Genomic DNA, 23,744 nt, shown 5'->3' with positions numbered 1-23,744 from the left:
GACAGTTCATTTAGGCATTTGCAGGACATGTGTAGCTAGTTGTGTGACCTGTCTGGCTGTGTGGTCCATGCATGAGACCTCTGCAGCCTCCCAGGAAGTCTGCTCCAATTCCCTAAACTGAAATAATCATTTCCTCCTGACCCTCCACAATAGTCTGTCTACACGTCTACATGTACCTTACAGCAACTGGCTATTATAATCATTCACCTCCGCGCCTCTCTCTCCTGCTGGACTGGGAGTCGTGTCTTTTCCCTCTTTGGTTCTTAGCCTCCCGAGGCACGTTAAGTCACACATGTGGTAGATAGTCCATAAAGTCCTACGGAATTATTACTTAATTGGTTAATTGGTTTCAGCAGGCTCCTAATCAAATCTATGCTTGAGGAGAAGAAGCAGGGCCGGGCAGTTTGGCAATTCATTATCACAACATCTTTGATTAGTCAGCCATCACCTTGGAAAGTAGAGCGGGCTGGAGGCAAGCCCATGGGATAGTAAGCAAGAGGCTGGTGAGGTTTTCAGTGGGAGGAGAGAGCAGAGAGCAGTCCCGCCCATTCTTGTGCCCAGAGAACATGGATAAGGCAAGGCTTTCTTCTCTACCTTTCTCTCTGCTTCTCTGTTCCCTCTCCCTTATCACCTCCTTCTCCCTCTGATCTCTAACTTTAATCCATCATCTGCTTAAAAGTGTTTAGTGAGTGCTACTTAGCATCCCAGCTGGCTCAGTGGTAAAGAACTCTCCAGCCAATGCAGGAGAGGTAAGAAGAGACACAGGTTCAATCCCTGGGTCAGGGAGATCCCCCGGAGGAGGGCATGGCAACCCACTCCAGTATCCCTGCCTGGAGAATCCCATGGACAGAGAAGCCTGATGGACTAGAGTCCATGGGGTTGCAAAGAATCTGACACAACTAAAGCAACTGAGCACAGAGGCTCATGTACACACACGAGTGCTTACCATGTGCGGGGCACTGTTTGGGCACTAGGAATGCCACAAGATGTGGCTACTAACTTACATCCCAGGGCACTGCATCTCCAACTTCAAGGTCATCTGAATCACTCAGGGATCTTGCCAAGCAGTGGAACTGGACTTGGGAGGTCTGGGGTGGGGCCAGGCACCTGCATTTCTAATAAGCTTCTGGGTGACGCTGACACCCCCAGTCCTCATTCTCTGGAGTAAGTTCTAGACCAGAGCACGGGTTCTCAACTTGGCTGCACATAGGAGTCACCTGGAAAGCTTCTGAAAATACTCATGCCTGGGCCTCTTCCTCAGAGTTTCTAATTTCAACGTTCTGGAGTGCGTTAGGATTATAAAAACAAACAAACAAAAACCTCTCATGGTGATTATAGTGAACATCCAAGGTTGAGAAACCACTACTGGCAGGTGTATATAGAAAATAGACATTTATTTCAGAGAATACTATGATAGAAAAAAGCAAAGTAAGTACAAGCAAAAGTGAGAGATTGTATTATTTTATATAAGGTGATTTCAGGAAACACCGTTCTGAGGAGGTGACATTTGAGAAGATACCAGAAAGATGTGTAAGAATAAGCCAAATCGCTGCCTGAAAGAAGGGCTACATGTAGTGTTAGTCACTCAATGGTGTCTGACGCTTTGTGGCCTCTTGGACTGTAGCCCGCCAGGCTCCCCTGTCCATGGGATTTTCCAGGCAAGAATACTGGAGTAGGTAGCCATTTCCTTCTCCAGGGGATCTTCCCGACCCAGGGATTGAACCTGTGTCTCCTGCATTGGCAGGTGGATTCTTTACCCCTGAGCCCCCTATATAAGCTCCAACAAAATCTTTTTTAATGGAAAAGAAAAACAAAAAAACAGACTGAGGTCCTCCAGGAAGAGGGAATTCACCCTCCTTATTGCCAACCTCAACTCGTCCCTGGGCCTAGTCAATTTGCCAGCCTCCACAACCTCATCAGCCAAAGCACTCAGTCTTTCTCTCACCATACTACACACACATCCTGTTGGTTCTGTTTCTCTGGAGAATCCTGACTGATACAGATGGAACAACCAGTAACATCATCCCCACCAAGGATGGCGTGATGTATCTCTGAGGTTGTCCCAAGGTTACACTCCTATGAAATGATGGACTGAGACTGTGGTCCAGGCCCTTGACCCTGCACAAGCCACTTGCGGAACTGGCATTTCATCTTAAGTCTCAGACCAGGTTAAAATGCTACACCTCTGATCACATGTGGAATGGCTTTAGTAGCATTTTTATCCCTGAAAACAGATGGGGTGGATGAAACAGGGAATAAGGCAAAGGCAAATATAAGGATAGCACTTCACTTTGCCGACAGCTGATAAGATCAGCATCCTCTGACTTCTAGGGCTGCTAAAGTGAGACAGGAGGGTCCCTGTTTACTAAGGCTTACACTTTCACCTGAGGATTAACCACAGTGCTTTGCTTCTAGGAGGCTTCCTTGATGGGCTGGGAAATAATGAAGGGAAATTGACACAGTCACAGATGCCACGATAAAACTTCAGGACTGAAAAACACCAAACGGGGTTGCTGGAGCCTTGACAAAACAGGAGACAGAAAGCGGAAAAAAAAAAAATAGAGAAAAGTGATTCAGTGATGCAATTCCACCCACGGGTGGAGGGGAGAGGGGGAAGTGGAGGTTGGGAAATAACGCACAATTCTTCCTCAAAAAATGTTGATCAGAATACTTGCTGGTTCAAAAATAATGATGTTGAAGAAAACAAGGAAATGACATACAAATCACGACTTCAGATGAGTATTCTTTTTTTTTTTTTTACTCATTTCTGAGTAATTACGAACGTGCCCCTAAAAGGGCCCAGAAGCCATTGGTACCTTGTATGACAGGTGTTTTGACAACACTTTAGGGAGTAATGTCTGCAAAGTCAAGGGTGCAGCATCGATGTCTCGCAAAAAACAATGGCATCCACAAACATCCTCTATCCCTCAGGAAAGGAATCTGGGGTTAAAAACAGTATCTCTACATCCCAGCATCTCCCCAAGAGTCGAGAAGAGGGGGAACCAGGATGTATGAAGAAAAAAGGGAATTGACTTTTTAATTAATTTTTATCAGCATAGAGTTGCTTTACAATGCTGTGTTAGTTCCTATTGTATAACGAAGTGAATCAGCTGTATGTACACATATATCCCCCCTCCTTTTTGGATTTCCTTCCCAGTTAGGTCACCACACTGAGAGAAGGGAGGCAGTTTAGAAAGAATATATCTGACGTATACACAGTACTATATATAAAATAGATAACTAATAAGGCCCTACTGTATAGCACAGGCAACTCTACTCAGCACTGTGACATAGCCTATATGGGAAAATAACCTAAAATAGAGTGGATATATGCATAATTGATTCACTCTGCTGGACACCTGTAACTAACAAAACACTGTAAATCAACTGTACTCCAAAATATTAATTAAAAAAAGTTATGCAAATATAGCAAAAAATAAAGTTCCCCCCCCCCCCCCCAAAACAGTACTTTATACAGTTAAAAATAAAAAACAGAGTATTTCTACACTCAAATGGAGTTACTTCTGCTCCTTCTGCAATTAGGATGGAGAAATGAACCTGGTGACAGGCAGAACAAGATTCCACACAGAAGGTATGGGAACACAGGTGTGGTTGGGCACACATGCTGGGAAGGGATGGGTGTATTGGGGGTGGGAGTCGGGGGTAGGAGAGGGTTTCTGAGTGACTGAGAAAGCTAGAGAGGTTTGGATGGGGACAGAGCACTACAGATGAGAAAGGGGACTTCCCTGGTGTATCCTGTGGTTACGACTTTCTGCTTCCACTGTAGAAGGCACAGGTTCAGTCCCTGGTTGGGGAACTAAGATCTCATAAGCCAGGCCGAACAGCCAGGGTGTGGGGGGAAAAAAAAGAGCTAAAGAGGAGAAAAGAGGGCTGCCTTTGCTCCGAGGGCTTCTCTTCCAGGCCTAGGCCAGAGTCAGCCAAATGATCTCCCAGCATGTGATTAACACACCGCGGCTCCACTGACGAAAGGAGTCCCTGCATGTCAGTTCTATAAGGCTGCCTGTGTGGCATGTGGAGAAGCATGAAGTGCTGTATTAGTCAGGGCTTTCCAGAGAAACAAAACCAAAGGCACGTGTGTGTATACACAGGAGTATTGGTTCACAGGTTTACAGAGGCCAACAAATCCCAAAATCTACAGGGAGGGCTGGAGACCCGGGCAGGAGACCATGCTAGAGTTCAAGCTCAAAGGCTGTCTGCTGATCCCCTCCTCTTTGGGAGAGGTCAGTCTTGTCTTCTATTCAGACCTTCAACTGATTGGACGAGGCCCACCCTCATTATGAAGGCCAACCTGCTTTACTCCACAAAGTTAAATGTTAGGACTTCCCTGGTGGCCCAGTGGTTAAGGATTCACCTGCCAATTCAGGGGACACAGGTTCGATCCCTGGTATGGGTAGGTCCCACATGCTGTGGGGCAACTAAACCCATGTGCCACAACTACTGAGCCAGTGAGCCTAGAGCTTGTGCCCCGCAACGAGAGAAGCCATGGCAATGAGAAGCATAAACAATGCAACCAGACAGTAGCCCCCACGCACTGCAACAAGAGAAAGTCTGTGCACAGAAATGAAGACCCAGGGCAGCTAAAAATAAAGACTACTTTTTAAGAAATTAAATGTCAATCTCATCTGTAAACACCTTCACAGAAACATCCAGAATAACACTGGACCATATATCTGAGCCGTGTGGCCCAGCCGAGTTGACACATAATGTTAACCATCACATATGCCTTATTGCCTTCAGATACTGAAACTCCAATACTTTGGCCACCTGATGCAAAGAGCTGACTCACTTGAAAAGACCCTGATGCTGGGAAAGATTGAGGGCAGGAAGAGAAGGGGACGACAGAGGACAAAATGGTTGGATGGCATCACCGACTTGATGGACATGGGTTTGGGTGGACTCCGGGAGTTGGTGATGGACAGGGAGGCCTAGCGTGCTGTGGTTCATGGGGTCGCAAAAAATCAGACACAGCTGAGCGACTGAACAACTGAACTCTTACGTTTCACAGAAAATTATGAGATCTCCAAAGAAGTCATATGGGTTCTACAAAGATTTTCAAAAAAGTTGTTTTTATTTTTCTTTTTAAAAAAGGGCAAAGGACTAAAATCCACTAAATTAAAGAATGGTAGCTAACTCACTGGCAAGGCTGGGGGGTCATTTTATCACTGTACTCTGTAATGCACATATCTTCTTATATATAATATCAAATATTACATATGAGACAAAGGGAGAAAAACCAAGTCTTCAGGCCATTTGCAAGATCAGCCCCCTGATGAACACAACTCATGTCTTCTCTAATCACATTGCCTTCTCCATCCATGGACTGATACTCTAGATGACTCTTCATGTGCTTAGCCCTTTCCTGCTCAAATGGATTTTAAGTCCATGAATTTCTGAGACAGCTTCTTACAACATCTTTTTATTCCCCCACGGAGTCTGGCTGAAAGTCTGAATAACTCCATAAAAACTCACTGAAGGCTGAAAAACAAGGTGGGCGGGGGCAAGGGTAACAAAAATAAGCCAGCGGGATAGCAGAGCAGCCTGAGTGGCCCTGGGTTTCAGCTGTACAGAAGGCATGAACAGTTCCAAAATTTAGCTGGAGGCATCAGAACCCAGGCAGAGTCACATGCGTGAGTTTTTAGGAGCCTGGAACAAAACAATGCCCATCCCATGTGGTGGTGTACCACAAATGGTATCCTGTTAATAAGGGTAACACAGCCAGGCTGGTAGGAGGAGGTGCACACAAGACAGATGGGAACCCAGGGCCTCTGAGATGATCAGATTACGGGCACCCAGTAGGAAACGGCTCCCAGGTATGTGGAACCTCACCCCTCAAGTGTCCTTAAGAAACATACTATGGCACCATGGCAAGTCTAGCCAAGTCCCCAAGCAAATTTCCGATCTTTCATCCAGCTTCCAGCCTAGTCTAATCAATAGCTAGGAGGCAACCTATGTGCATGTCAGTCGCTTGTGTTTGCGACCCCATGGACTGAAACCCACCAGGCTCCTCTGTCCCTGGGATTTCCCAGGTAAGAACACTGGAGTGGGTTGCCATTTCCTTCTCCAAGGGATCTTCTGGACCCAGGGATCAAACTGGAGTCTCCTGCATTGGCAGGTGGATTCTTTACTGCTGAGCTACCTGGGAAGCCCATGCATCCCAGCTCTGGCTTATTCCAGTCTTGGTTAGAGATCAAGGTTGTGTGTGGTGGTGTGTGCTCTCCTCTATGGGAATCGAATGTTAGCCTGGAGAGCAAGTGGAGCTTTTGATGTGTGCTCCCCACAGATGGAGAGGACTTCTCTACTTGCCAAACTAGGGAATCAGGCTGGGAGGATCACAACTACAGGTGTTAGAGAGGAATGGATAGACTTCAGGCCACTTATAAACAGATCCTGTTCAAAGGCCAATTAATATGCTATAGTTCAGAAGGAGAGAAGGCTGAGGTTAAAATTCTCCTAGTCATGGTCTAGTCCAGCCTCATCAATTAACAGGTGAATATGGCCCTGTGAGGTGACATAACCAGCCGAGTGACAACTCAGGTCACTGGCAGGGTAAGCTCTAGACCCAGGTTCCTCCACTCTATGGCCAATGCTCTTTCCACCAAGCTGGACTCAAGGATAGATTATTTTGGCCACCTGCCATGTAGAGGACTTGGGGTTTGTGTAAACTGGCACTGAATAAAAAAAAAAAAAGTCCATCCCAATGTTTACTGCAGCACTTTTACAACAGCCAGGACATGGAAACGACCTAGATGTTTATCAACAGGTGAATGGATAAAGATGATGTGGTACATACATTCAATGGAGTATTACTCAGCCATAAAAAGGAATTAACTGGGTGATTTGTAGAGACATGGAGGGACCTAGAGTCTGTCATACAGAGTGAAGTCAGTCAGAAAAAGAAAAATAAATATCATATATTAACGCATATATGTGCAATCTAGAAAAATGGTACAGATGAACCTGTTTGCAGGGCAGAAATAGAGACACAGAGAATGAACGTGTGGACATGATGGGGGATGAATTGGGACGCTGGGATTGACATATATCCCTGACCATGTGTAAAATACTTAGCTAGTAGAAGCTGCTGTATAGTGCAAGGAGCTCAGCTTGGTGCTCTGTGATGACCTAAGGGGTGGGATGAGAGGTGGAAGGGAGGCCCCAGAGGGGATACATGTATATGTGTGGCTGATTTACTTCGTTGTACAGCGGAAACTAACAGGGCATTGTGAGTTAACCATGCCCCAGTTTAAAGAAAAGGTCCAGATTAGAACACACAAATCCCCATGAAGGAGGCCGAAGGGCAGTCATAGAGAGGAAAAGAGTTCTCTCCCGACACTAAGAGAAGGAACTCGGTCAGTGCTAACCCAAACTGAGACTGTTTCACGGACCCACCCCTGGGAACTGACACCGTGGTTCCAACCATCCCCAGATTTCTCACATGTAGAAGAAAGTGCTCCTTCAAGAGGACAGAACTCTCAACCTCAGCCTGCGGCCTGGCACCAGGGTGGGGGAAACTGAGGGCATAAAATGAGTCACTGGAAATGCAGGGTACAACTGGGATCAAGAAGTCTGTGTCCTGCTCCGGTGGGGCAGTCCTGGAGTACAGAATGGGGGGGAATTCCCACAGGTACGTGCCCGCTCTGAGCTCAGGAGACCACCTCCCAGAGGCTGAGCCGCCCACCTTGGCAAGCCCCCCAGTGGAGAACCAGCCTCTCCACCGCAGGCTTGCTTTCTTTCGCTTCAGAGAAGCAGGGGGTGAGAACTTCTGTGCTTTCTCAGCCACACATTTTTCTCATCTCCACCTCTCTCATCCCGCTGGCTCTTCTTCTGGAATCTGAAATGGAGCACTTTTGTTTACTTTCTTGCGAGTTCCCTGAGGTCTGCGTGCCGGTGTCTCGCAAGTCGCTGATTAGCATTCTGACCTCAGCTCCCTCTTCAGAGCCAGCCAAAGGAGCCTGAGAAGTTGGCCACCAGCACTCCCTGGAAACAATAGGCCCTTTCTACAACATACAGGTTTGTCTTCCTTTTCAAACACACGGGAGTTGGTGCCTTGGCGGGCGGGCCCACCTGACTGAACAGAGTGTTCACGAGAGAACAGAGGGCTCCCCAAACAAGACAGCCCAACTTCAAGGCCCCGGGTCCACTGCAGACCAGAGGTCACCCCCGGACTCCATTTATAGAACTCGAAAGGTAAAGCACGTGCCCCATCAGAAAGCAAAGAGGTACAGTCAGTTGTCCAAGCAAACACCCGGCCCCTAGCTGTCCCGGCCTGGAAGGGGAGTTAGGGGGCAGGAGGTAAGGCTCTCAGCGGCTCTGCCACCCTTGCCACCTGCCAATGTAAGAACTCCTCGGAGCTCGGTCCACCTAAGACTCACTTTCTTATCTGTCCCGCTCTCAAATGACAGTCCAGTTGGCCCTGCTGTTTCTCCAGCACTTAAACTTCAGGTCATAAGAAAAGAGTGCCCACTGAGATGGGCTACCACCACTGAGGCCCAGAGGACACAGATTCCCTGTTTTACTGATGAGGAAGAATGATTGTTCACGCGCCTCTAAAAGCTCAAGTTCACAGCATCGGGCTCTCTGCCCCTCTTTGTTTTCAGGACGCTTCGCAAAGGCCCACCTGGCACCCCAGGCTGTGTCTCTTGTGGCCAAAAGACACAGGCTGCTCCCCGCTCTGCCCTTTACCAAACGGGGTGACTTAACCTCCCTGGGCATCAGCTTTCCCGCATGTGGACAAGGACAAGAAGGACACCACCCTGCTTTTCTCACACGGTTATTATCAGGATGGAACCAGATAACAAAGGCAAATATTTTAGAAGCAGCTTGACAAATGAAAGGCGCTGTTATTCTCCTTCCAAGGGCTCAGACACAGGCGCATCGGTGGAAGGAACACTTGCTTCTTATCATCCCTGTGCTGAAGAGGTCTTGGCAGGAGACCTCTGAGCCACAGACCCTCAAGGATGTTTAAAACCACAGAAGCTCAGAGACAATTCCAGAACATGGGAGCCCTGCCACAACACTAGGTCTCTCGAAATGATTCTGGAAAAATCCATAGGCTCAAGTCTCTGTCATTTCTCTGTGCTTCTGGGGTTATTAAAAACACTTAACACGGTTCAGAATGGTCATCATCCAAAAGTCTTCAAATAATAAATGCTGGGAGGGTGTAGAGAAAAGGGAACCCTCCTACGCTGCTGGTAACAATGTAAATTGGCACAGTCACTATGGAGAAGAGTATGGAAGGTTCTTAAAAAACTAAAAACAGAGCTACCATATGATCCAGCAACCCCACTCCTGGGTATATACCTGGAAAAGATGAAAACTCAAACAAAGATACCTGCACTCCAATGTTCAGAGCAGCGCTATTTACAATGGTCATGATATGGAAGTAACCTAAGTGTCCATTGATGGATGAAAGGGTAGAGAATATGTGAGATATATATATGTATGTGTGTGTTTGTGTATCTATCTCTACATACATACATATATATATATATATATATATATATAATGGAATAGTATTCAGCCATAAAAAGGAAAGAAATATTACCATTTATAGCGACAAGGATATACCTAGAGATTATCATTATACTAAGTGAAGTAAGTCAGGGAAAGACAATTATTATATGATATTACTTACATGTGGAATCTAAAAAAAAAAACAAATACAAATCAACTTATTTACAAAACAGAAACACACTCACAGACATAGAAAACTTATGGTTCCCAAAGGGAAAAGGGGTGTGGAGGGATAAATCAGGAGTTTGGAATGAACAGATACATACCACTATATATAAGATAGATAAACAACAAGGTCCTACTGTATAGCACAGGAAACTATATTCAGTGTCTTCTGATATCCGTTAATGGAAAAGAATGTGAAGCTGTATGCCTGAAACTAACACAATATTGTAAATCAACTATAAAGTAAAAAAAATTTTAAGCAGTTAAATGCAGGTAGCTGAACGGGCTCCTAGCCAATCTTCTCATGATAAAGAGAGTCCAGAGGTGGCAAGAGTGTGGTAGGATGGTGGAGTCAGAATTGCTTCTGCGGTCCTTGGAATATTCTTCTGGCTAGGAGGGAACTCAGCGGTTTGAAAAAAAAAAAAAATTTCCCTGGAAAGCTCCATCAGCACAGGGCAGCCTGTAAGGTGAATTATTTGGGTATGGGTGGGATTGTTTGTTTGGGAAGAGGTGCTTTTTTGTTCTTGTTTTGTTTCATTTTATTTTGCCCTTTTGTTAACATGTGAATGTTTTGAGTGAAGCATCTTAAGATCTGGAACTTCATGTCCTTAAGTCAGACTAAAACAGACCAGACCAGACTAAATCAAGATTTTTTTTGCTCCTCAGGACAAAAAGAGTTGGACAGCCCAAAGCACAGAGGCAGTTGGCCGCAAAATTGCTCCATTAGCTCCATGCAGATAATCTAATCTAGAGTCACTCAGAAAATATCTGAAGGCCAGGGACAGAGAATATAAATACAGGAGTCAGATGCTTAAAACACACACACACACAAATAAGTTCCCAGATGACTTACAAACCAGGAAAACTAGGTTTTAACAGAGCCTTCGGCTGTTTATAAATAAATAAATAAATAACAAACTTTATCCAGTGCCATGTCATCATGAACTGCTTCCAAGAGCTGGTGTCTGGGGACTAGCCCATGTTGTCTTCTGCTTTTTATGACACCGTATGACTCTCATCCTTACCTAATGTAGATTCTTACCTAACACAGGGGCAAAAACAGGAGACAAGGCCTTGTGAATTCACTCTCCTTCCTTCTACTCTCATCCCCTCTCCCTTCTCTTAAACCCCAGGTGAGCATCCCTTCCAGGAGACTATTACCCACCGACTGGTCTCTGTAGCACTTTCCTTCCCTTGTCACCCCTCTTCTCCCCGGGGCACTCCCACTTGTTCATTTATTCAACCACTATTTTTTTTTTAATTTTTATTTTATACTGGCATCTAGTTGATTCACAATGTTGTAATTAGTTTCAGGTACAGTACAGTTTCAGTACAAGGAAGTGGTTCAGTTACACATATACCTGTATTTTTTTCAAGCTCTTTTCCCATTTAGCCAACCACTATTCTTGAGTACCTATCATGTGTTGACATTGTGCCTGATGCCAGAAAAGACAGTAACAAGTGAAACAGATGGAGTGCCTGTCCTCCTGGTGCTCATCCTGTAAGGGCAAGACAGACAAATGAGAGGGGAAATAAAGGAGTATTTGCAAGTTGTCATCACTATTAAGAAGGCCACAGTGAAGTGAGTTGAAAAACTACAGAAGGAAACAAATGAACTCACAAAACAGAAACAGACTTAGACTTTGAAAACAAATTTATGGTTATTAAAGGAGAAAGGTGCCGGGGGAGGGCGGGAGGGGGGAGTTAATTAGGAGTTTAGGATGAACATATACAAAAAACAGATAATCAACAAGGACCTACTATATAGCACTGGGAACTCTACTCAGAATATTGAGTAAATGTTCTGTTATAACCTACATGGGAAAAGAATCTGAAAAAGAGAGGATATATGTATAACTGAATCACTTTGCTGTACATCTGAAGCTAACCCAACACTGTAAATCAACTATACTCCAATATAAAATTAAAATTAAAATAAAAAAACAAAACTACAGAAGGAGAACCTGAATATCCTTTGGGATGACCAAGACAGCTTTTTTCTTTTTTAAAGCCTTAGAAATATACATTTATTTTGGGTGTTGACTCCCATACTCACAGAACAGTCAATGACCCATCTCTCGCTAAACTTTCCTTTCAATCTTGAAATGGTAAGGGATCACATAATCGAGATCCTTTGGTCCAAACCCTTCAGGAAGCTCTCCAGTTTGGCCCTTTTAGCTTCCAGGAAGGAAACCCCTCTCCTTGCAGTGGGTGGTTACAAGGCATTCTGCTAGGGTCTGTGGATCATTCAAAATAACTCCCACAACTTAACATGCATTTTCTTTCACTGAGTGCTTCTTCAGAACCTAAAAAATATTTTTGGATTAGTCAACTGCATGGTGAAATCCTGGCCACTGGATTAAATCTTCCTCAGGGTAGAGTGTGTGGTTTAAACTTCTTGGTATCATTCACACCAGCTTACCCATAAATAGTCTTTTTATCTTTTATTTTTATATTGAAGATAACAGTCAGCCTGCTTTAATTCCCCAAATTTCTCTAACCTTTTCTTTTAAAAGTCATGTCCTACATCTTAAATTATTTTAATCCCACTCCTCTTGATCTTCTATATTTAGACACACTTTTAAAGCAGTGACTAAAACGGGAAAAAATATTCTAATAAGGAACTGACTAATGCAAAGGTTAGCAAAAGGGTTATTTTCCTTGAAACTCATCTTATTTTTAGTATATTTCAGCACTTTTTCCTCAATCAGCTTTTAGTTGACTAATGACTTCTGGGTATTTTCTTTCAATATTTGTACTGAGTAGTATTTTCCCTTTGTGTATGTGAATGTTTGGGGACCTTCTGACACATCATTCTTTAAAGAGTACTGACTGAATTCCATGTTTTTCTAATTTTCCAGAGTAACTGCTAACGGTTTATGACTTAGAATATAAACTGTCTATGGGCAGGGACACTGTCTTTTCCTGTTAAGTGGACTGTGAAAGCACTTCATAAGAGCTGAGTTCTTTATGGACCATTAGAGAAGCTCTAGCGGCTGTGCCAACAATTTTTGAGCTTTGTTCTTCAAAGTTACAGGGCTTCCCAGGTGCCACTAGTGGTAAAGAACCCACCTGTCAATGCAGAAGCTATAAGAGATGTGGGTTCGATCCCTGGGTTGGGAAGATCGCCTGGAGAAGGAAATAGCAACCCCCTCCAGTATTCTTGCCTGGAGAATCTCATGGATAGAAGAGCCTGGTGGGCTACAGTCCATAGGCTGCAAAGAGTTGGACATGACTGAAGCAACTTAGTACCCACGCACTTCAAAGTTTCAGTTTATTCACTCACAGGAAAGTTTGCTGGAGTTCTTCAGTTACCAAGAGATCGCGGGGAGAGCAGCGAGAATCCCTGATGTACCCTGGCTGATTTGTTCTAATTATGGCTACACTGCAACTATTCTATGTGTATTACAGTCTTAACAATCGTGTCTTTCTAGGTGTTCGATCCCACATCACTTAGCACATGGAAGACTATTAAAAACTACGCCTCTCCTAGAGAAAATAGAACTAACAAATGTGAATAACTCTTTCAGAAGTTAGGGGAGGGGTTAGGGAAGACTGAAATTTTGAGTTAAATATATCTACCCTATAGATGGATTTAATAAGTATTGGTCTTGATTGTCATACTGTGGGCAGGACAAGGAAACGGGGAAAAATAAATTACGGATGGTAAAATACTATCTTAAAAGACTTTAAAGTAGTATTTATAATATATTCATATTAATAAAGACTAATAACACATGGAGAAAAAAAACTACTCCCCAAAAGTGCATTACTGAGTGGAAAGCCTGGAGGTAGGAATCTGTTCGGTTGTCTTTTATTAATCAATCCCTTTTTGTCACTCTGGTTACAATGAGAGGTCTAATGGAAATTTCACAAAAACAAAACTCCAAATTGAAGCTAAAATGATAAGAATTTCAGAATGTTTAAAAAAAAAAAAAAAAAAAAAGGCTAGTTAGGCAGAGGTGGTCCAACAAACTCTGATGTCAACAAACCCAACGCTACCGACCATGAGCAAACTCTTGTCCATAGCTGCCTTGGTCCAGGCCGCCAGCATCCCTTGCCTAAAATGTAGCAACCACCTTGTCACCTCACTCCCCCTCTCTTCCACACACACTGTTCTCCAATCCCCATCTCTCCTACTCAGTTCCATCTACCACCCTGTCAACTCAGGATCCAATCAGGTCAGTCTAAATGCATGAAGCCACCAAGTGACCCATTCACCCAAACTGAACTCCTCAGCAAGGTGTTCAAGCTCTTCTAAGCCTCCCGCCACCCCTCTACCCTCCTCTGCTTTCTACATCCACAGTCCTTCTCTATTTTTCCAACAAACCATGTATTTACCTTTCATGGTTCAGGCCATTCATGGAATGCCATCTTTTTTTTCTATGTCTTGAACACCTATTCATCCTTTAAGGTGAATTTGAAATACAACCCCTTCTTTGAATCTTTCTTAAATTTTGCTCATAGTCCTCAGCAGATGATTGGATCCCTCCTGGTCCTTTTTCTAGCACTTAGCACATGACACTGTAGTTAGCGGAGTATACAGCTGTCTCCTTCAAAAGACTGCGCCATCAATCTCTGGCCAGACATAGAGCCTCTGACACACAGTAGGTGCTCACTTGTTGTTCTGACATTAATTGCCTCAGTTTTGTTACCCAGCTCCCCAGAAGAAGACCATTCAAGAAGAATAGGGCATGCCCTTAGAAGTGGCATTCCAGGAACAGGCCAAGGATAGATTTGGAAGACAAATCCACCTCTGGCTACAAAAACTAAAAACACACTGAAACTCTCAAGTCTTAAAAGACAATGGCTGGGACCTCCCTGGTGGCTCAGAGGTAAAGGATCTGCCTGGCAGTGCAGGAGACACAGGTTCGAACCCTGGTCCAGGAAGATCCCACATGCCACAGAGCAACTAAGCCCTGTGCCCCACAACTACTGAGCCTGTGGTCTAGAGTCCAGGAGCCACAATTACGGAAGCCTGAATGTCCTAGAACCTGCGCTCTGCAATAAGAGAAGCCACCACAATGAGAAGCCTGCACACCACAATTAGTGAGTAGGCCTCTAAGCAACGAAGACCCAGCACAGAAAAAATTAATAAATAAAACTACTTTTTTAAAAAAGACAATGGCTGACTTAAAGGAATGAAATTCAGTACATGCTGTGACATGGATGAACCCTGAAACGACGCTATGTGAAATAAGCCAGTTGCAAAAGGACAAATGTATTATTCCACAACATGAGGAAACTACAAGAGTCAAATCCACAGAAACAGAGGTACAATGGTGGTTACAAGGGATGAGAGGGAGGGATGAAGTGGATGTTCTTTTTCTTTCTTACTGAAAGTAGAGTGGATTTACAATGCTGTATTAGTTTCTGTATTACAGTAAAGTGATATAGTGGCTCAGATGGTAAAGAATCTGCCTGCAATGCAGGAGACTTGTGTTCGATCCCTGGGTTGGGAAGATTCCCCAGAGGAGGGCATGGCAACCCACTCCAGTATTCCTGCCTGGGAAATTCCATAGACAAAGGAGGCTAACAGGCTATAATCCATGGGTCACAAAGAGTTGGAGATGACTGAGCAACTGACACTTTCACTTTTTCATATATTTCTATATATCCTTTTTCATATTCTTATCATTATGGTTCATATGCTGAGTCCATTATGTACTTAAATGCAGAGTACATCATAAGAAATGCTGGGCTGGATGAAGCACAAGCTGGAATCCAGATTGCCGGGAGAAACATCAATAACCTCAGATGTGCAGATGACACCACCCTTATGGCAGAAAGTGAAGAAGAACTAAAGAGGTTCTTGATGAAAGTGAAAGGAGAGTGAAAAAGTTGAGCTTAAAACTCAACATTCAGAAAACTAAGATCATGGCATCTGGTCCCATCACCTCATGGCAAATAGATGGGGAAACAATGGAAACAGTGAGAGACTACTTTGGGGGGCTCCAAAATCACTGCAGATGGTGACTGCAGCCATGAAATTAAAAGATGCTTGCTCCTTGGAAGAAAACATAGGACCAACCTAGACAGCATATTAAAAAGCAGAGACATTACTTTGCCAACAAAGGTCCGTCTTAGTCAAGACTATGGTTTTTCCAGTAGTCATGTATGGATGTGAAAGTTGGACTATAAAGAAAGCTGAGCACTGAAGAATTGATGCTTTTGAACTGTGATGTTGGAGAAGACTTTTGAGAGTCCCTTGGACAAGAAGGAGATCAAAGCAATCAATCCTAAAGGAAATCAGTCCTGAATATTCATTGGAAGGACTGATGCTAAAACTGAAACTCCAATACTTTGGCCACCTGATGCAAAGAACTGACTCATTTGACAAGACCCTGATGCTGGGAGAGACTGAAGGTGGGAGGAGAAGGGGACCACAGAGGATGAGATGGTTGGATGGCATCACCGACTCAATGGACATGAGTTTGAGTAAACACTGGGAGTTGGTGATGGACAGGGAAGCCTGGCATGCTGCAGTCCATGGGGTCGCAAAGAGTTGGACATGGCTGAGTTAACTGAACTGAACATTATGGTTTATTGTAGGATACTAAATATATCACTGTGCTGTACAGTAGAACATTGTTGTTTATCTATTTTATATATAGTAATTTCTATCTGCTAATCTCAAACTCTTGATTTATCCCTTCTCGACTCCCTTTCCACTTTGGTAATCTTAAGTTTGTTTTCTATGTCTGTGTGTTTCAGTTTCATAAATAAGCTCATTCGTGTTATATTTTAGATTTCACATATAAGTGATGTCATGGTTTTTGTCTCTCTCCTCTCTCTGACTTCACTTAGTATGATAAATCTCTAAGTCTATCCATTTTGCTGCAAGTGGAATTATTTCATTCTTTTTTATGGCTGAGTAGTTTCCATTGTATGGGTATAAGAAAGGGCCATTCTTTTTAACCGGTACTGAGTTTCAGTTGGAGAAGATCAAAAAGTTCTGGAGATGGACAGTGGAAACTATAGCACAGCAATGTGAATGTAGCTGGTGATGTTATATTGTATACATAAAAATGGTTAAAACGGTAAATTTCATGTTATGTATATTTTACCATATTGGGGGGGGGGGCAGAGACAATGGCTGAGAGTCAAAATAATTAAAATTTTAAAAGTATAGGCACATGAAGGGTAGCAGATAGAGTGTATTTGAATTGGTTCACAAACTCTTTGATTCCAGGAATGAGGGTGTCCCCCTCAGAGCCTTATAATGAAGAACTAATGGCTGGAAGTCTGAGTTCCATAGTGAGAGTATGTGCAATGTACTCAATGCTTTCCACTCAATTCAACCAATATATTTTGAGCATCTCCAATGTTCCAGGCCTCATGTTCGGCAAGTGCTGAGAAACATCCAAGCTGATTAAAAGAGCTTAGAGTATCCTAGGAAGAATAAGACATCTACCCAAATAACTACAGCACTGGGCGGACTTGGATTGAGGTTTATAAAAAGAAATACAAACATAGTCTAGGAGAAAGGATGACAGACAGTTCAAGGAAGTTTTCCAACAGAAGTTCAGGGAAGGCAACGTCAAAGGCATTTAATGAAGGAAGTTGGATGCTGACCCTGGTCCATTTATACCCTTCATCCCCACCAGCAAGTAAAGACGGGGCACCCGGTAGCTCTACATCCTTCCAGCTGAAGGACTCTGCCATCCTACGTGCTATAGAATATATATACCATTATATATTATATTGATTATATATATTATATACTGTTATTATATTGGGTTGGAGAAGGAAATGGCAACCCACTCCAGTATTCTTGCCTAGAGAATCCTGTGAATGGAGGAGCCTGGTGGGCTGCTGTCCACAGCGTCACACAGAGTTGGACATGACTGAGGCGACTTAACATGCATGCATGCATTGGAGAAGGAAGTGGCAACCCACTCCAGTGTTCTTGCCTGGAGAATCCCAGGGACAGAGGAGCCTAGTGGGCTGCCGTCTATGGGGTCACACAGAGTCGGACACGACTAAAGCAACTTAGCAGCAGCAGCATTATATTGGGTTGGCCAAAAAGTTCATTCAGGTTTACCATAAGATGGTAACATATATACCTAATATATATAACACATAACATTATATATATACACATATACAAGTAGATATACATATATACATGTATATACACATGTAAATAAAATACAATATAAATATACATATACATAAGATATAACATATATATAATATTTAATAATAATATGTCATGCATGTTATATGACATGAGAGTGGCCACAACACTTTGGCTGGATCTGACCTAGTGTGACATTTTTCTCTCCTCCTGACCTCTATCTGCAGCTGTTCCATTCTGTTACTCCTGAAAAAAGCTCAATAATCAACAAACCTTCTCTGTACTTTATTTCCCCTTGGTATTTATAGATTTTTACAGTATCCTGCAGGATAACGCTCTAGGTTTCCAGAAATAGAGAAGAAATACATACACACAACTAGATATTTTTACTCTAAAATTTCAGTGTCTAATGCTCCAATCAAATCCTGCCCATCTCTCAACAAACTCCATCTACATAAATGGTTTTACGGGGTGAAGAAAGAGACCTATTCTGCCTTTCCCAGATTATTGGTGTTTTATGGAATAATCAAATGCCCAATGCTGAATTTAAATGAATGCTTTCAATGAATTAATATGAACAAGCTGTAGCCTATCAACTTCGAGGAGTTGGTAAGTTTGGGTTTGTGGATGTGTACGAAGGAAAAGTGTTATTAAAACACGCAAATCCCACTAAACTCTGGTTTCCTTCAATTCATCCCATATGTCTTCAGGAAAATGAGAAAGCCTCATTCAAGTAGAAAAGAAAGAACACTGTTCCTCCATTTTATTGTAGAAGAGGTGGTCCAGTGGTTAAGAATCCACCTGCCAATGCAGAGGACACGGGTTCAATCCCTGGTCTGGAAGATTCCACACGCCACAGGATAACTAAGCCCACGTGCCACAACTGCTGAGGCCCATGTGCTCTATAGCCTGTGCTCTGCAACATGAGAAGCTACCTCAACGAGAAGCCAGTGCACCCCAACTAGAGAAAGCCTGCATGCAGCAGCAAAGACCCAGCACGGCCAAAAACAAACAAACAAAGAAACAACTTCTTGCAGGTATCCTTTTGCAACACTGAAGCGATGTAAGTGTCTGATAAAGGACTGGAAGAATTCTCTTTCTCTGCATTATATTCTAACATAAAGATCTTCATGGCTTCTCTGGTGGCTCAAGCAGTAAAGAACCTGTCTGCAATGCAGGAGACCCAGGTTCAATCTCTGGGTTGGGAAGATCCCCTGAAGAAGGAAATGGCAACCCACTCCAGTATTCTTGCCTAGAGAATTCCATGGACAGAGGAGCCTGGTGGGCTACAGTCCATGGGGTCACAACGAGCTGGAAACGATTGAGCGACTTTCACTTTTTCTTTCAAAGATCTTCAGAGTAGGATGTTAGTGGCTTCAGTAATCTGCCTATATTCACACCTGGAGACTCTCTGTCTGTGAACCTTGATCAGGTTATATAACTCATAATCCTCAATTTCTCCAGCTGTTAAGTAGTTTAGTAATAGTAACCCATTATCCAGAAGGTTGTGCTGAGAACTAAATGAGCCTGTAGTGGGGTAAAGCTCTAAGCACATATCTGGTGTGTAGTAACACAGGTTTGATCCCTGGGTCAGGAAGATGCCCTGGAGGAGGGCATGGCAACCCTCTCCAGTATTTCTGCCTGGAGAATCCCATGGACAGAGGAGTCTGGAGGGCTACAGTCCATGGGGTTGCAAAGAGTCGGACACAACTGAAGCAACCCGGGACACATGCACACAAATGTGCGTTTTTGTTATTACTACATCTATAATGAAACTTGAACTATAGGAAAACATTAACTCCCTTGCTAGTTTCGAGGGTACAAGTTGTCATGTGTGGGATGACTGTCTTGGGAGGTCCACATGATAAGGAGCTGAGGGCAACCTCCAGCCAACAGCTAACAAGAAACTGACACCCAATGCCCTAGAACCACAAGGCCCTAGTCTGCCAACAGAGGCAGATTCTTCCCTGGTCAAGCCTCAGATGAGACCACAGCCCTGGCTGACAACAGGAATTGCGGCCTGTGAGACCCTAAGCAGACGATCGAGATAAGCTGTGTCCAGATTCCTGAGCCATAGAAATTGTGCGGAAGTACTGGGTGGGCCAGAAAGTTCCTTTGGCTTTTATTTTTTTTAAATAAAAGATGCATTTTTTTCACTTTCACCAATAACTTCCATGAACAATGTATTCACTGTTTTGTTCCACTACCTCCGGCCATTTTTCAAGCAGCTTCATAATTCCATCTTCTCTAAACTTTTACTCGTTTATAGCAAAGAACTATTTCAGGTGCCTTTTATAGTCTTCCAAGGAATTGAGTTTTATTATAAGAGAATTTCTTAATGACAGAAATAAATGGAAATCCAAAGGTGCAACATTTGGTAAATATGGTGGATGAATCAGAACTGCCCGGCCAAGCTGTATCAGTGTTTGCCTGGTCATCAATGCATACGCATTGATTATGCATTTTCTGTTGACTAATTCCTGATACTTTTGTCAAATACTGCTTTCAGCTGGTCTAACTAGGAGTTGTACTTGCTGGAATTGTTTCGTTTTCTGGGAAGAGCTCATAATAGAGGGCTCCCATCCAATCCCACAATATACACAACAGCACCTTCGTTGGATGAAGACCAGACTTTAGTATGGTTGGTGGTATTCATTTTGCTTGCCCCACAGTCACTTCTATTCCACATTATTGTACAGTATTGACTTTTCAATGCCTGTCACAATTTGTTTTAAATACAGAACATTTTCATTAGGTTTAAGTAGAGAATCGTATGTGGCAATAAGATTAAGAGGTTTCTTTTTTTTTTTTTTTTGCTTAACTTTGTGGAACCCAAATATCAAAGCGATTAACATAACCAAGATGGTGCAAATGATGTTCAATGCTTGATTTGGATATTTTTAACATGTCAACTATCTCCTGAGTGGTATAACATTAATTGTTTCCAATTAATATCTCAATTTGATTGCTGTTAACTCCGACTGGTCTACCCGACTGTGGAGCATCACCCAACTGCAGAGAAATCTCAAGCATGAAACTTCGCAAACCACTTTTGACATGTTTAATCAGTCACAGAACCTTCTCCATACACTGCACAAATCTTTTTTTGCATTTCAATTGTGTTTCTACCTTTCTTGAAATAACAAAGCATAATATGCCTAAAATGCTGCTTTCTTCCATCCTTAGTATTAAAATGACTAAACAAAAATTCACCAATTTTGATTTTTTTTTAAGTAATGAACTCTGATATGACAGCTGTCGCAATACAATCCAACAAAAGTGTTCTGAATAAAGTTAAAGACAACTCAGCTCTACTAAAGCCATCTTATGGAGACAATCAAAAGAACTCTTTGGCCAACCCAATAAATGTGTGTTGTTTTAAACCGCTAAGTTTTTGGTGAGGTATTATGCAACAATAGAAAATTAGTATTAATGTTGGGACTGGGAATGCCAGTAGATACACATGGTACAAAAACACATACATGGGCAAAAATACATTCACACACACACAGTCCTATGATTTAATGTCATTGCTATAGTGATTTAGCTTATTAGAACACATGCTGGGTCTGCTTATTTAACGTGAACTAAGTTGCATCTTGGCTGGCAGAAGGGACAGTAAATCAAAGTATTTAGGAGTGAATGGTAACTCTTCTCCACAGTGATGGGGTATGAAAAAAAAAAAAAATGACAGTTTTCTGTGGCATTTCACCAAACAAGTAACAACCAAAGGTTTTGTTTTCAATTTATTTTCAAATTAGGTAAGTCAGCCTTTCTGGAAAGCAAATTGGGCAAGAGATTTTGTCAGGGTCCAAATCCTCCTGCCAAATTGCATTACCTTATGGGCATGATTGGGGTCTCTGGGGACTGGGTTATGGGAAAGGCCCACAGATCAGTCATCCAGATGGGATAGCCAACACGCAACTTAGTTCATGTCAAATAAACAGACCCAAACCAGGAACTTGGAAGAGCCTTCTGTTAAGATGTGGGTTCTGATTCATTTTCTAGTTAAATACTATAATTTCCCAGTTCCTCTTGCAAAAAGACACAGCCTGCCACTTGCCTGATGCTCCTACAGTGACTCTCTCTTCCATTTTATCAGGATCTTCATTTAAACTTCTGACCTTAAGTCCTTAACCAGCCTAGAGACTTCCAAAACATTTTTGCATAGAATCAAGAAATTGAACAAGTAAGATGGTTCCTTGGAGATCATCTAGTCTTATTCTCTAATTTTACTGGAAAAACCATGAGGCCCATGGAATTGAAATGATTGGCTTAAGTTTAAAAGCTGAATCTTTTTGACAAATTTTAACCTCTTTCTTGAAAACAGAGGAGGAGGAGTTAATTTCTCTCCTAACCTTCCCTTTTACGTTTCTGAATCTGTCTGTTCGAATGCTGACAGCCTCTGCTGGGCAGCCCCCCTTGCAGCGAAAGATTTCTATGAACCACCAACTATGAATGAAAGAGATCTCAAGTAACTGATGGGGATCTTACAGGCTGGAGTGACATTCATCACCCATCAAGTTTCCGCCAATGCTGTCAGTCTTCAAGAAATTTCGGCCAAGTCACGGCAACAAAAATAAATTACTGGCTCCACTGCTTAAGGGATGAGCTAAGCAGATCATAATCATATTCCTTCCACATGGATTCACCAAAACAGCTAGAGGTGGGGGAGAGGTGGGGAGGAAGCAAAGAAACCTATTCAAATGTAACAAACATGTAACAGAGGGACTGCCTACAATTTCTCTACAATTTCTCTATTTAACAAACACTGAATACCAATCACCTGTTTGCCACATGTCTACCAGGAACTAAAAGATGACATAAAGAAACAGTCTCTGGGGGACTTTATTGGAGGTCCAGTGATTAAGACTTTGACTTCCCAAGCAGGGGTGCAGGTTCAGTCCTGGGTATGGGAGCTAGGATCCCACATGCCTCACGGCCAAAAAAAAACACTAAAATTTAAAAAAAAAGAAAAGCAGCAGTAATGTAACAACAACAACAAAACAAACAGTCTCTGCCTGCAGGAGAGACTTCTTGTGAAGAAGTCAAATATTTAGCAATTATTTTAATAACAGAGACCCTTTATTGAGCATTTAGTTTGTGCCAGGCTGGTTCTATGTATTTTACACGGATGAACTCCCTTAATGCTCATTGCACTTGAAGAAGTAGCTTTATTTTTAATTCCTCATTGACTCACAAAACGAAGGCACAGAAGGCTGAGCTTCCTGCCCAAAGTTCACACATTCATTGTTTCAACAAATATTTGCCTACTGTGTTCTACACAGTGCTCTGGGTGCAGGAGACACAGCAGTGAACAAAAGAGGTGAAAATCCCTCTTCCTGTGGAGTTTATGTATTAGTGGGAGAAGAAAAATATTAAGTAAAAAATGACAATTGGGACTTCCCTAGTGCTCCAGTGTTTCAGACATTGCCCTTCCAATGCAGAAGGTGAGGGTTTGATCCCTGGAGCTAAGATTCCACATGGCTCAAGGCCAAAAAACCAAAACAGAAAACAGAAGCAGTATTGTAACAAATTCAATAAAGACTTTAAAAATGAAAAAAAAAAAAAGAAAAAAAGAATCAAAGTCAGAGAGTGACAAGTGCTAAACAGAAAAATGAAGCAGGGAAGGGAAACTCAAGAGTGAGTGGCGGTGGCTGGGTAGGTGCTATTTTTAGAAAAAAGTGTCCCAGGAGGGTTTCAGCAGAGACCAGAGGGGGTCCCCAAGCAGCAGAGCGAGACACAGGCAGGCAGTCCGGCAGCACCCTGACACTTACACCATGCCGGGCAAAAAAGGCAAGGGAGAGAAGCTGTGACTTCCCTCTATTCATCTCCTTAAAAGCACTTTTTATTTTCCTCTTCTGATTATAAATATTAATATCATGTGCCTTTATTGAAAAAATGGATTTAAAAGTGGGTTTTCATGTGGAATCTTAAAAAAAAAATTATACAAATGAACATCTAT

The 23,744-nt window shown here is 42.8% G+C and overlaps 1 protein-coding gene across 2 annotated transcripts in view; it reads right to left on the bottom strand.

The window, feature by feature from the left end:
• ETV6 (ETS variant transcription factor 6) overlaps positions 1-23,744 on the bottom strand; it is a 276,055-nt gene that overhangs the window by 202,120 nt on the left and 50,191 nt on the right. The gene's annotated exons all lie outside the window — the stretch shown is intronic.

The sequence above is a fragment of the Cervus elaphus genome, chromosome 22 (assembly GCF_910594005.1).
Source record: "Cervus elaphus chromosome 22, mCerEla1.1, whole genome shotgun sequence".
NCBI lineage: Eukaryota > Metazoa > Chordata > Mammalia > Artiodactyla > Cervidae > Cervus > Cervus elaphus.
The sequence above is the reverse complement of the archived record's forward strand: the minus strand, read 5'-3'. Positions and strand labels throughout refer to the sequence as shown.